This window comes from Crassostrea angulata, chromosome 1 (genome assembly GCF_025612915.1).
Source record: "Crassostrea angulata isolate pt1a10 chromosome 1, ASM2561291v2, whole genome shotgun sequence".
Lineage (NCBI taxonomy): Eukaryota > Metazoa > Mollusca > Bivalvia > Ostreida > Ostreidae > Magallana > Magallana angulata.
Genome location: NC_069111.1, coordinates 18,715,588 through 18,728,022, shown reverse-complemented (window position 1 = coordinate 18,728,022; position 12,435 = coordinate 18,715,588). Strand labels below are relative to the sequence as shown.

The 12,435-nt window shown below is 34.6% G+C and overlaps 1 non-coding gene across 1 annotated transcript; it reads right to left on the bottom strand.

Annotated features, from left to right (window-relative positions):
* Positions 1–10,831: 10,831 nt before the first annotated feature.
* On the bottom strand, positions 10,832–10,904 carry Trnat-ggu (transfer RNA threonine (anticodon GGU)). The gene has a single exon. It is a non-coding gene; the product is annotated as a tRNA-Thr (tRNA).
* Positions 10,905–12,435: the final 1,531 nt, after the last annotated feature.

The following is a 12,435-nucleotide window of genomic DNA, read 5'->3' as shown; positions in this document are numbered from 1 at the left end:
TGTGTAAGGATAAAGACAGAAAATTGTTTATATAGTTAAATAAAGGCCCTAACCGGATCCTAATTAGTGTCCTTACACAGGATGCCTTATAGATGCATTAAGTGTCTTGATATCTAACGATGGTGCAGCAGGTCTTAACACAGGAGCCCAATGCCCTAACAAGCGGCCAATCCACATGTAGGGAGCCTTACGCCCCTAAACCCCGCGGTCACAATGTCACAGTTCAACTCTCCATAACTCTTCGGGTGTCGTGTAGGATTCTGTGCATTTTGAATAAAAGTATCTTTATGTCGACGCTGTTTGGCGAGCAGCGGCGAAAATCCAAAACAGTTTTGAATTCTCGGACAAATTTCGAAGACATATTGAACTGATATCGTCCAGTCTTGTATGCATATCGGCGATCTTTCGTATTACTAGTATATGTCGGCGCTTCTCGCGGTTTGAAAAAGTAGAGTTTGACATTTTAAGAGTAGCTTAGTCAGTTCTTGCCCCGCCGTCACCAACTTTCCTTAAGTTTTGAAGTCTCGGACAAATTTCGAAGACATATTGAACTGATATCGTCCAAGTCTTGTATGCATATCGACGATCTTTCGTATTACTAGTATATGTCGGCGCTTCTCGCCGTTTGAAAAAGTAGAGTTTGATATTTTAAGAGTAGCTTAGCCAGTTCTTGCCCCGCCGTCACCAACTTTCCTTAAGTTTTACTTCAAGTTTATGCACTTTTCTTTTAAGGATTTGAGTTGAGGATTGAGTTGAGTGATTTGAAAATGTTGGTGGTGGTGGAGCCTGGGAGGGGGGGGGGGGGGCATATATACGATCTCTGCTCAATATGCATTCGAAATTCATCGAGTTTCATATATAGACTCCTGTACAACATTTTTACATGTCCTGTTCGACATTGCCATGGCGATTAAGCTGTTCTATTTATTTTATTTGTTCTCTACTTCATTATATGGATGCTGCATCTACCTCTTTTGAATAGGTTTCTGAACCTTTAGTTTAGTTGAAACAATATTTTTTTTTTGTAAATGTCATCATACATATTCTAATGACGATACATAGAAGATTGAGAAACAAGCCAAAAGGCTTATGTTAATCTCGCTCTGAACCTTTGACCGACCATAAAGATAAGTATCTATGACAATCAACAAACGAATGAATAGTCAAGTCGTAATAGGTCGACGTCGTCTTCGTTCGTACATTTCTCGTCGAACAATCGCCATACATGTACATGTAGCTCGTCAAGAACTCGTGTCGACTACATTCACCTAAATTTGTACAATATCGAAGGAAATTTTTAATTTTGGGGAAAGTGTTGTACATTTATGTATAAACCGTACAGGTATGTTGAAATTAGAGACAGAGTTCTACTTGGCGATTGGCCGCGCTCTCGCCGAGTATCCACCAAAGGCACCACGCTAACGGAGTGCAAAGAGTTTTTACCTCGCGTACACGGCCTGTATTGTTTTTGTGGTTTTTTTTTTATAATGAAATAAGATGATTGAAATATAACGTTCGGGGAAATTTCTAACATGAAAAAAATCTTAGTAGATGGGTCTGCAAAAATAACCGTTATTAGCTGTTAGAAAACATAACGAACTAGTAACATCAGAAAAATGGTATGAATTTTATGTACGTCCTTGAGTAGTTGAAGGTCGTGAAATTATCAAAAATGCTACTTTATACATGTATCAACATCATGTTTGAGAATATCATAACGCTTACTGTAAAACAGTTCAAGTTTTTAAAATTGTGGTATGATTGACGCAAAAAAACCCCAACATATTGGAGGCGCGTCATATATACGCTAATGAACACAGAAGAAACGCCAAACGTGCGCTATAATCACAGCAACAGCTTTTTGGGGTCGAAGTGTGAACACGTTCAAACGCCGTGAATACACAAAGAGAGTGCATAGAAACGCATTGGCATCACAAAGGACCCCGAAAGGTCTCTGTGCTAGCCCAATCGACTTAGCACTGCGTCAATACTGCGATTATTTGCGTTCCTTGAGCGCGGGGTCAACGATGTTCTAGTGGCGCTGGTGCTGTCACGGCGATCCCACTTTGTTTCTACTGTGTGTTTGTCAGATGAAGTCAAATGAAGATGCCGACGCGTTGTTGTTATTATTTCTCTTAATTCATATTTTTAACAACACTTATATTTTTTTAATAATGCGTTTCTATAGCACCAACTTAAAAGAAACAGATAAATTAACGAAAACGAGGTTTCAGTTAAAACTTATAATATGGCGGCATATAGAATAGATGGTGTTTTATACATTTTTTCCTAATTACAAGTACAATACTCTTGAAAAAAAAGTCTTGTAATTACAATCATGATTACTTTTTGATTATCATGATCACGATAACGATTACATGATTATAAATAAATGTTACGATTACAATGGTGAGACTTAAATGCTTGGAATCAAGTCCATTATTGATATATGGTGCATTAGGTTTATTCTTCAAATTGGCATGCATCAACATGGTGTTCCACTGGAGCAACTGGAACCATTGCACTTAAAATTCCGTGAAAGAGCGAAAAATGCAACGGTGAAATGCATTAATTAATTTCATTAGGATTTCTTAAGCTACATGTAACTACATACATATACATGCATCTATAGCAAAAAATAAAAAAGAAAATGAAAATCAGCCTATTTTCGAGAAAATATGATAAAGCGGTACAGTACTAGTATAGACATTCAACCTGAAAAACATAGGTCTATTCTTAAAAGAAAAAAACACACATTTAAAAAGATATGTTTTCTTCAATCCATAACAAAATAACTTAAAATCTATCATTATGTCAGATATTGAATGCTCTGAAGTTACCAAAGATAATTAAAATTGTATAATTTTTTACACCATGGTCAGTTTTGATGTGAATGATTTTAATCTTAATGCGTGAAATTGGGAAAGTTCTGTGATAAAATGTATATTAGCGAAATATGCTGCAGACCAGGGGTGTATTCGATTAGTTGGATGAATAGCTACTAGAGTAATCCTTAAATTTGCTCGTTTGCAGTTCGGAGATCTCCAGTAGATCTCTATTATTTACTTTTAAAATAGCATGTTGATGCTGGGGATATCTTGGACCAGTTCGGGAGGTAGGAAACAAATACACTCCATATAAATAGCAAAGAAGGATTCAGATGTAAGATGTCTTTATTGTCCTATCAAGAAAGGAAGTTATATCCACGTTTTCTCTGAGAAAGCAAGCATATAAGGTAAAATTCCACTAATAATTATGTGGTAACAGAAGTCACAGTCACTAATTTATAGCATAATGTTGATCAATTTTATCAGCACTTACTTTTTTCTATCCTGATTATAAGGGTTTTTTTATTGAGATTTTCCTGTATATTAAAACCACATTGATAAATTTTGTTGATAAATTTGCAACTGCATTTTTATGTACACATAAAGAAGCCTATATTACTCAGGTGAGTGATAGGTCCTACATACCTTTCTGTATCAAGAAGTATGACACCACCACTCCCTTAAAATTGATAACCTAGTTGGCTACCATCTACCATCTTTGATGGGGACAAATGTATCATATCTAATTATAACAATATATTATATTGCCAGTTCAAATTTTGATATATAAGTGCAATACATAAACATAACCATTGGTTGCATGCAAAACAAAACACAATCCTTATATGATAGGTAAAAATAACTTTTGAAATGCACACGTGGTTGCTGTTGTAATGATCGAGTATATAAGGTGGGGACAATCATAGCCCTTTTCTTGTATGTAAATGTATAGGGATAACATCATTGGAAATGGTGAGGATCAAAAGAGATTAGGTTTTAATACACTTTTTATCTAAATTTTAATGACATTCTCACAGTACACAGAACATTATTGAAACTCTGTATTTACATAAACATTGTGTATATTCATGTTATCTGATTTTTTTGGATTTTCAATCTCATCAATTAAAGATTACAGTAGAATGAAACAGACATGCACAATCACTTCATGATATAGTCAATGGAATCCAAGGCTGTGACAAAGCTTGTAATTCCCTATTGGTGCCCCGCATCTACAATGTATATTAGCCTTTTGGGATAAAGTGCATGTATAATCTTTTAATGTATTCTCACTGTGTGTGTGTGTGTGTGTGTGAGAGAGAGAGAGAGAGAGAGAGAGAGAGAGAGAGAGAGAGAGAGAGAGAGAGAGAGAGAGAGAGAGAGATCAGACTCAGATTCAAATGAAAACAGTTTTCTTTCAATTACCAGCATATGCATTTGTATGATAAGTGGAATCCTGAAGCTTCTTTATTACCCAATTGAAGTTTCCCGATTTAATTAAACAGCTTTGAATAATTTTCATGTTCATTAGATCTAATTTGATTTCTCTTGGTAAAGACAATATTAAAGGTTAAATTTTGTGAAGTCACTGACATGAAAGTGATTTAATTAGAGAAAAGAAATATTTAATGCACAATTAGATGTTTACATATTGATCCACACGAAGACTTATGACATTAATTAAAATTCCATTAAGTTAGAGAAATTCATTTATTATCCAAGTACAATCAAAAGTGAAGTGGGATTAATGTAGTGTTCAAGATCTATCCCAGAATCAATTCTAAATTACACTCTTCATTTTAGAATCTGGGGTACATCCCATACAAATTTGATAGGACATGCATGATTCGATCATTATAAGTAAAAGTTGGATGTATTAGCACCTAATGTATGTGCTAAAACATGTATTATTTAAGAGACACACAGCCATATCAATGGAATTATATATAAAGATGGATATATGTGAATTTGGGTTGGTTAAAGGCTGGTTTTCACAAATATATACATGTAGCTGAACAGACAGAAACTAGTTGTGTATCACATATTAAAGTAACACGGGAACTGACAGGTGACCTGAGTAAAACATGATGTTGATTTTCTTGGATGTGATTTTTAACTTTGGCACGTGTATGTATATCCACACACTCATTTTGTTAGAGTATCATACCCACTGTTATTATACTACAATAAAATTAGTTCAAAATGGATACCATACAAGATTTAATTGTTAGTTCATGTACTTGAATAAAAAGAGATGACTCTGAAGTGTATACCATTTGTGATACAGTCCAATAATGAAAAATGGTACTTTGTATATATAGTTTTCAAAAATTGAAAAGGAACACATGTACATACACTGTTCATGATATAAAGTCTATTTACATCTGTTTCATGCCTAGCAGCATTATGAATTGTGAACAGGTTTACATTATGTTTAAATAATTCCTTGTATGACTAAAACAATGACCAACAAAACTGTCATGGCAAAGACATTTTATATAATTACACTGTGACAGAACAAAATCTGAAAAAGGCAGTATTAAATGACAACGATTAAGTATTATCAAACTTCATAACAGAAAAATTAGCATCATAATGGGACCATATATATTAATTTGTTAAACATGAACTATGAATTCTTTACGAGCTTGTTGGAATTGTTGTACTCATTATAAAGTGGTTGCGTAACCTGTTTGTCTTAGACTCACCCAGGTTAAATTAAGTGATGTTTATTATTGAATATAAATGTAATGACTGTCTAGTGGATGATAATTTTAAGTACAATGCATATACATGTATATATATATATTATTTTTTTAAGATCAAAATATGAGGATAAGGCAAAACTATAGTATCATTAACAGTCAATTTAACCATGCATGCTGGCACATGCACTTCATAATTGTACCAGATTTAAACATAATGTAAGCTATTTTTATGTCAGCTAGGTCATATTAAAAGATGCATTGCACATGCATACTTCCCATTTTTGCATCAGGTAATTGTATCTACTAGCTATAAGGAATGTTCTTGCTGCTTGAATTTAAGTTCAGTAAAAACTTCTACATTTTTCTCTGTAATACTTGTGGATTTGTTTTCCACATGTCAGCAGTGTCAACTTCTCAGAGAGAGAGAGAGAGAGAGAGAGAGAGAGAGAGAGAGAGAGATTTATGTTCAGAAATGATTAAAATAAAAAGTTCACCAAAATATGAAATTGGCTGGTACATGATCAAATCTTTTGATAAACCTTCACAGGATTTGATCACTTGACCAACCAAGTTCATGTTCATAATTATCTAATGAACTTCTTAAATTGCAGCTTATTTCTTAAATAAATGTGCACAAACAGAGAGAGAGAGAGAGAGAGAGAGAGAGAGAGAGAGAGAGAGAGAGAGAGAGACGGACATATGGACAGACGGACAGACAGAGCATCCATACATTGTAACATAGACTAAAGAGAATTAAATTAAAAAGATGTGGAGAACAACAGTTTCACTGATGATTAATGTGTATATTTTGACCCCTTTATTTTTCCATGTAAATATAAACTAATGTTTTATCAGTTATGCATGTTGCTTGTTCTAGGTGAATTATGAGTTAATTAATTAATATCTCTAAAACCTAAATTGCTAATTCAGTTTGAAATGTATAATTTTGGATTCCACAGTACAATAAGAAAATATTTTGATTTGATTACTTAGCCTTAGAACTGTGATCTCTGGGTTAAGTTTTTAATGTTGTATGAAAAATAAACTGTACTGATTTTGTAAACTTTAAAGCAATTACATGTATGATTAAATGCTTTATGGTAATTCTAAATTTTATATTTTTTTTTCAAAATATATAAATTAACAAAATTAACTTAACAAATAGTACATTTTAATGATTTAAGTCCTAAATGATTTCCTTCCCCATCTTTTATATCATACATTCAGTGAGATCAATGAACATTTTCTTTGAACTTGTATTCTATTGTCATGGAATTTGTGGGGTTTTTTTCATGGGAAGGGGGGGGGATAGCAGAAACTCACTTCTTTGTGTCGAGTGAAACCAGCCTAGTTCATGAATTTAATCACTTTGGAATGTTGTGCTAAAACCCAGTCAGATTAGAAATATGATACTCTGCTGAAACACACATGTGGCAATTATCGAGCCAGGGACAGAGAAAAAGTGAAGAATGGGGGCCCAAGAGAGGATGATGTAAATTTGAAATAAGACACATGAAATAAAAGAAAATATATAGATAAAATCTGAAACAGAAAGAGATTGCTTGTGTATAATGACCAAGACAGTGGAAGGATGAGAACAACTATTAATGTTGCTAGTGATAGTTTTAAATTAAAATTTATATTAGAAAATAACTATATTCAATTATATTCCTGTAATTTATTTTAGTTTGATTAAATTATAACCAGCTGTACGTTTTTTATGATCTTTGATCATCTTACATTAATTATTGTAGTTGCATAAATATAACTTATATATAACCTGCCTAGCTGATATTTGTACATGCTAATTAAGCTGTATTATAAATAAAAGGCCATCTGGAAATATATAATAAGAAATAAAAGCTTGTTCAATTCAGTACCATATACTATTCATATTCATAACTTCATTTATTTAAAGTAAACATATCAGAGAAAGAAACGGATTAAATATCATATTAGACAGATAAAATTGTTTAGAGACTGATGAGCTTTTCATACATACACAGCCATCAGAGAGAGAGAGAGAGAGAGAGAGAGAGAGAGAGAGAGAGAGAGAGAGAGAGAGAGATACAGACAGACAGACAGGACAGAAAGAGATGGTCAAACAAAGACAGACAGACAGATGGAGAGACAGAGATACAGAGAGATAGCTATACAGAGTGACAGATATACAGAGATACAGAGACAGCAAAAGAGAGGGAGACAGACAGACATATGGACAAAAAGACAGACAGGGAGAAAGGGAGAGAGTGAGATAAAGACAGGTAGATATAGAGGTATATAGAGATAAACATGCAGAGAGAGAGACAGACAGAAATAGACAGACAGCTAGATGGATGCACAGGGGCAGACAAGGAAGGGGAAATACATATTATAGATCAATAGGCTGGATAAATAACGAGAAATGTTTAGTGAAAAACGTACAGCACAGAGAGAGAGAGAGAGAGAGAGAGAGAGAGAGAGAGAGAGAGAGAGAGAGAGAGAGAGAGAGAGAGAGAGAGAGAGAGAGAGAGAGAAAACAGACAGCCACACAGACAGACAGACAAAGAGTCAGATGCACAGAGGGTAGAAGATAGAAGATATATTTTGATTGGATAGTACTTTTAAAAATATTATAGGGAGATATTCTTACGTACGGATTTATAGTTAATATCTGCATAAAGGGTAGGTCAATAGCTGCAAGAAATGTTTAGTGAAAAAACGTACAACAGAGAGAGAGAGAGAGAGAGAGAGAGAGAGAGAGAGAGAGAGAGAGAGAGAGAGAGAGAGAGAGAGAGAGTTTGACAGACAGACAGACAGACAGACAATCAGAGACAGAGATAGATAGACAGAGACAGAGACACTGTGAAAGACACATGCAGAGAGACAGATAAAGAGAGAGAGAGAGAGGGAGAAACACACAGACATGTACTAGGAAGTTTATACATGTAAGTAGAGATATTTAGACTTAAACATGCACATACAGAGAGAGAGAGAGAGAGAGAGAGAGAGAGAGAGAGAGAGAGAGAGAGAGCAACAAGAGAAGCAAGTAAAAGATGTGCAGAGACAGAGACAGAAAAAAGTAGAAAAAAGGATGGATAGAAAGAGAAAAAATAAACAGAAATACATTGATGTGATCAAGAGGGTGGTCGTGGGGGGGGGGGGGGGGGGGGGGTGGGGATCTGGAACTCCCTTTCTTCTGGAAATTTTTTTTTTAAGTAACCGAAAATATGCCTTGGACCTCACCCTGGCAAATTCAAATATCTCTCGGACCACCCAACCCAAAACACGCTGAAAATGTCTAAACCACACAATCACGATAAATGATATACTAGTAAGTAGACAAGAAATAGGAGCGAGTAAGAAAGAGAAAGCTAGGGAGAGAGTATATGTATTTCAATTTATCATAAGAAATATTTTTCATCAATTTACATGTATCTAACTTTGTATGACGTAAGGAGTAAAGCTATTCAATTATAAATTCGTACATTGTAATTATTATTCGATCATTTTAATCGGTGAAATAGGTGTTTTAGTCATTTTTTAATAGGAAATATAGAGCGCAACTTTGATCAAGCAAAGTCCTTCAATCCGTTATATAGCCTTGGCCAGATCATTGAAGAAAATATTTTGTTTGTTCAAGCATTACATCAATGGTGTCTGAAAAAAGCTTCCTTTATATAGGCTGTTTTAGTAAAAAAAACAAAAAACAAAAAGAACAACAAACACACACTCAGTAAAGAATAATGTTGATTTTAGGGGTCAATCTAGATTTTTTTTGGCAAAAAAAAGAAAAGAAAAAGAAATAGAAAACTTCCACCGTACAGTCATGATTAATATGTATATTGCATGAGTATCTATTCTTGATCTATAATTTCCGAAAAACACCACCAGCAAATATGAAATATAACGTTACGTTAATACAGGCACTTGACGATTATATTGTACACACGTGTTTTTTCGTGAAGAGAAAAGTTTTTTATAAAACGGAACGTAGGAGCCTGCAGTTAATTACACAGAATGGGAGTCTGCAAAAGGATGCAGACTGAGAGAGAGAGAGAGAGAGAGAGAGAGAGAGAGAGAGAGAGAGAGAGAGAGAGAGAGAGAGAGAGAGAGTGTCACTTCTCAACTATATATATTTAGAATTACTTTTCATAATGTTTGGTCAAATGCTACATAATACACTGATAGTGAAAACTACTGGAATAATGACCGGGATAATTAGATCGGGCTCGTAATGGAAAATAAAATTTCGGAACTTTTTGAAAAACCGTCGGTTTCCGAAGGTACATGGCGGGAGGCTGAACATACAGTCATCACTTCGACAAACAGATCTAAGCTGAAGCCGTGAAGGTAATAAGTATTTCCTATGTTTATACTGATACTGTGCAAAAGTATTATTTAATTTGGTTATGTCTGATGGAAAAGTCGACCGAATTTTGCGCATTTAAGTTGATTCTGGGCCTAACGTGCTATATGACGTCACAGGTACACATGCTGTCGCTATAGGCTATTCCAGTCATTCTTTAAATTTGATGTGTTATGGCTCGCTCATTAGTGATAAAACTGTAATACAAGCTTCACAAAATATTTTGTGATTTTTGGGTGCAAGATGCGGTAGGGATGTATGGCAATGCTGATTTGTTATGATTATAGGTTGAATACGTATATATAATTATATATATATTGTACACAAACAAAACCATGATAATAATTTGAGAGTTTTGTGTTACTACGCAAGCAAAGAAGTTTCAAGACAGGGTCTACGAATAAGGTCAGAATGAACAGCTTGTATTGCCAAGATACCTATATTAAGTTAAAAACTTTCATTGCAATATTTGTAAGTTTTACCTTGGAGAAGGGCTGATAAGAATTCTTGTATTTTGAGTTGTGATGTTATTGACATGATTTTTCACAACAACAAATGAAGCACCGATCAAGAGTAGTCTTACTAATTTTTTTTTAGTTCCAATAATTGGTTGTGGCTAGCCTTTGGAATCCATTCTTATATATCGTTAAATGTCGAGACCATATTTAATGCACCAATCGTAATCACTGTAATCTGTTAAGTCTAAAAAGTGTGTGTAATACCCAACTTTTTTCAGCCAAAATTTAATCAAAATTGGGAAGTGCGGGACGAACAACAGTTTTCAGAGCGAGTAACAAAATGTTTCGAATGCTGCAGGACATGACTGCCGAAAATGTGTGTTATGCGAGTTTTATGAGTGTACAATGTACACTCAACATAAAAAATACCTTATTGTTAATGTAATTTCCATGTTTTGGAATATATATGAAACAGGTCCTGAAAAGTAAAGTCTCAACCGGGACTCGAACCCAGGGCCTCTGGTGTACCATGCCAGCGCTCTAACCACTGAACTATTGAGACCCTAGCCAATATATTGACTGACAGTTACACACCTATTAACCTGGTGACATACTCCCCCTGTTGGTAGAAATTCGTCCTTGAATTTATGAATAGAATTCTACGAGTTAAGGAAATGTTTTAGGGAGTGACCGTGGGATTTGTATGTTGGGCGCCAAATGTAACAGGTGGTGAAAAGTCAGGTCTCAACCGGAACTCGAACCCAGGGCCTCTGGCGTACCGTGCCAGCCCTCTAACCACTGAGCTATTGAGACCCAATTTATTGACTGACAGAGTGACAGTCACACACCTGTTAACCTGCATGGTGACATATAATAATTTTTTTTAGACCACTATTTCTTGCATCAAACAAGTCCTTGACAGTGAATTTGCCATTGCGTAACCAGGTGCTTTCGACTCCTTGCGTGATCAATGTTTATCTAATAATATTTAGTGTTGGATTTATCAAATTCACAAAACCACAATTACTTAAGGACATTGGGTTCTGCATTTAAAAGTCTTTGAAATTTTTTCTAAAGTACCCGTTATTTTTTAAAAATGTACATGCATAGATTAACGGAAATCAAAGTAAAATTTTGGGGTCTATACACTAGCTTCTTTCGGTGCTATGGAGTATTTAATATGATCTTTCTGCACTGAAAATGCAAATTGCCTCACTTTGTAATTTTTTTTATAGCAGTGAACCATGCCATCAAGTACAATTCTCACCTAAATGATATTATAGTCTCTTTGCACTGATAAAACACTATTTTTAGCCATTATGATTCAACATGCATTGAAATTATTCAAAAGTCTCAAACTTTTTCTCAAATTATAGTAAACTTGTCAGAAAAGAAAACCAAACGTATGGGTCTATGATATAAAATTTGATATGGCAATAAATAAGCTGGAATTGGAGTTAATTTATTCTTAACTTTTATGAAATATCAGTTAATATGCCAAATATATGTCAATGGAAATATTGAAAAATTGTTAAAACAGGGTTAATTTTCTCTAAAAATTAATTGGAAGTAGAAGGAGGAAATAAAAAGTAGCAGGGGGGTCTGGGGGTCTTTCTTATAGCTACATTGTGTTTGAAATGCAATAATAGCCGGGTAATTAAGGCATAATAGGTGGGGGAATTCCCCTCCTCCCGGGTCTTAGAGACAACCCTGATAAAATATGTATTTCGGAACAACTCGAAGATATACCAATGGACAAACTATCTGGAAGTTTGGTCTGCACTTAAAATAATTAAGGAAGCTTAAGTTATGGTACTCTAAAACTGTTCATTTTCTTCTTTAAAACCTTCTGCCACAAAATATAGTCCCTTACTTAAGTCTATATATAATGGGCCCCTCATCCAAGCATACCCTGGATGTGATGGATGAGGGACATTCTTGGAGTACAGCCGGAGGCTGAGGAGTATCAATAGCATAATTCTTGACTAATTATACTCGGGCTCGCTCTTCAAAGAATTCAAACCATGTGACGTCAGTAGTATATATAGCACCGCCATGTATCTATCACTCATAATTTAAAGAAAATTTATTGT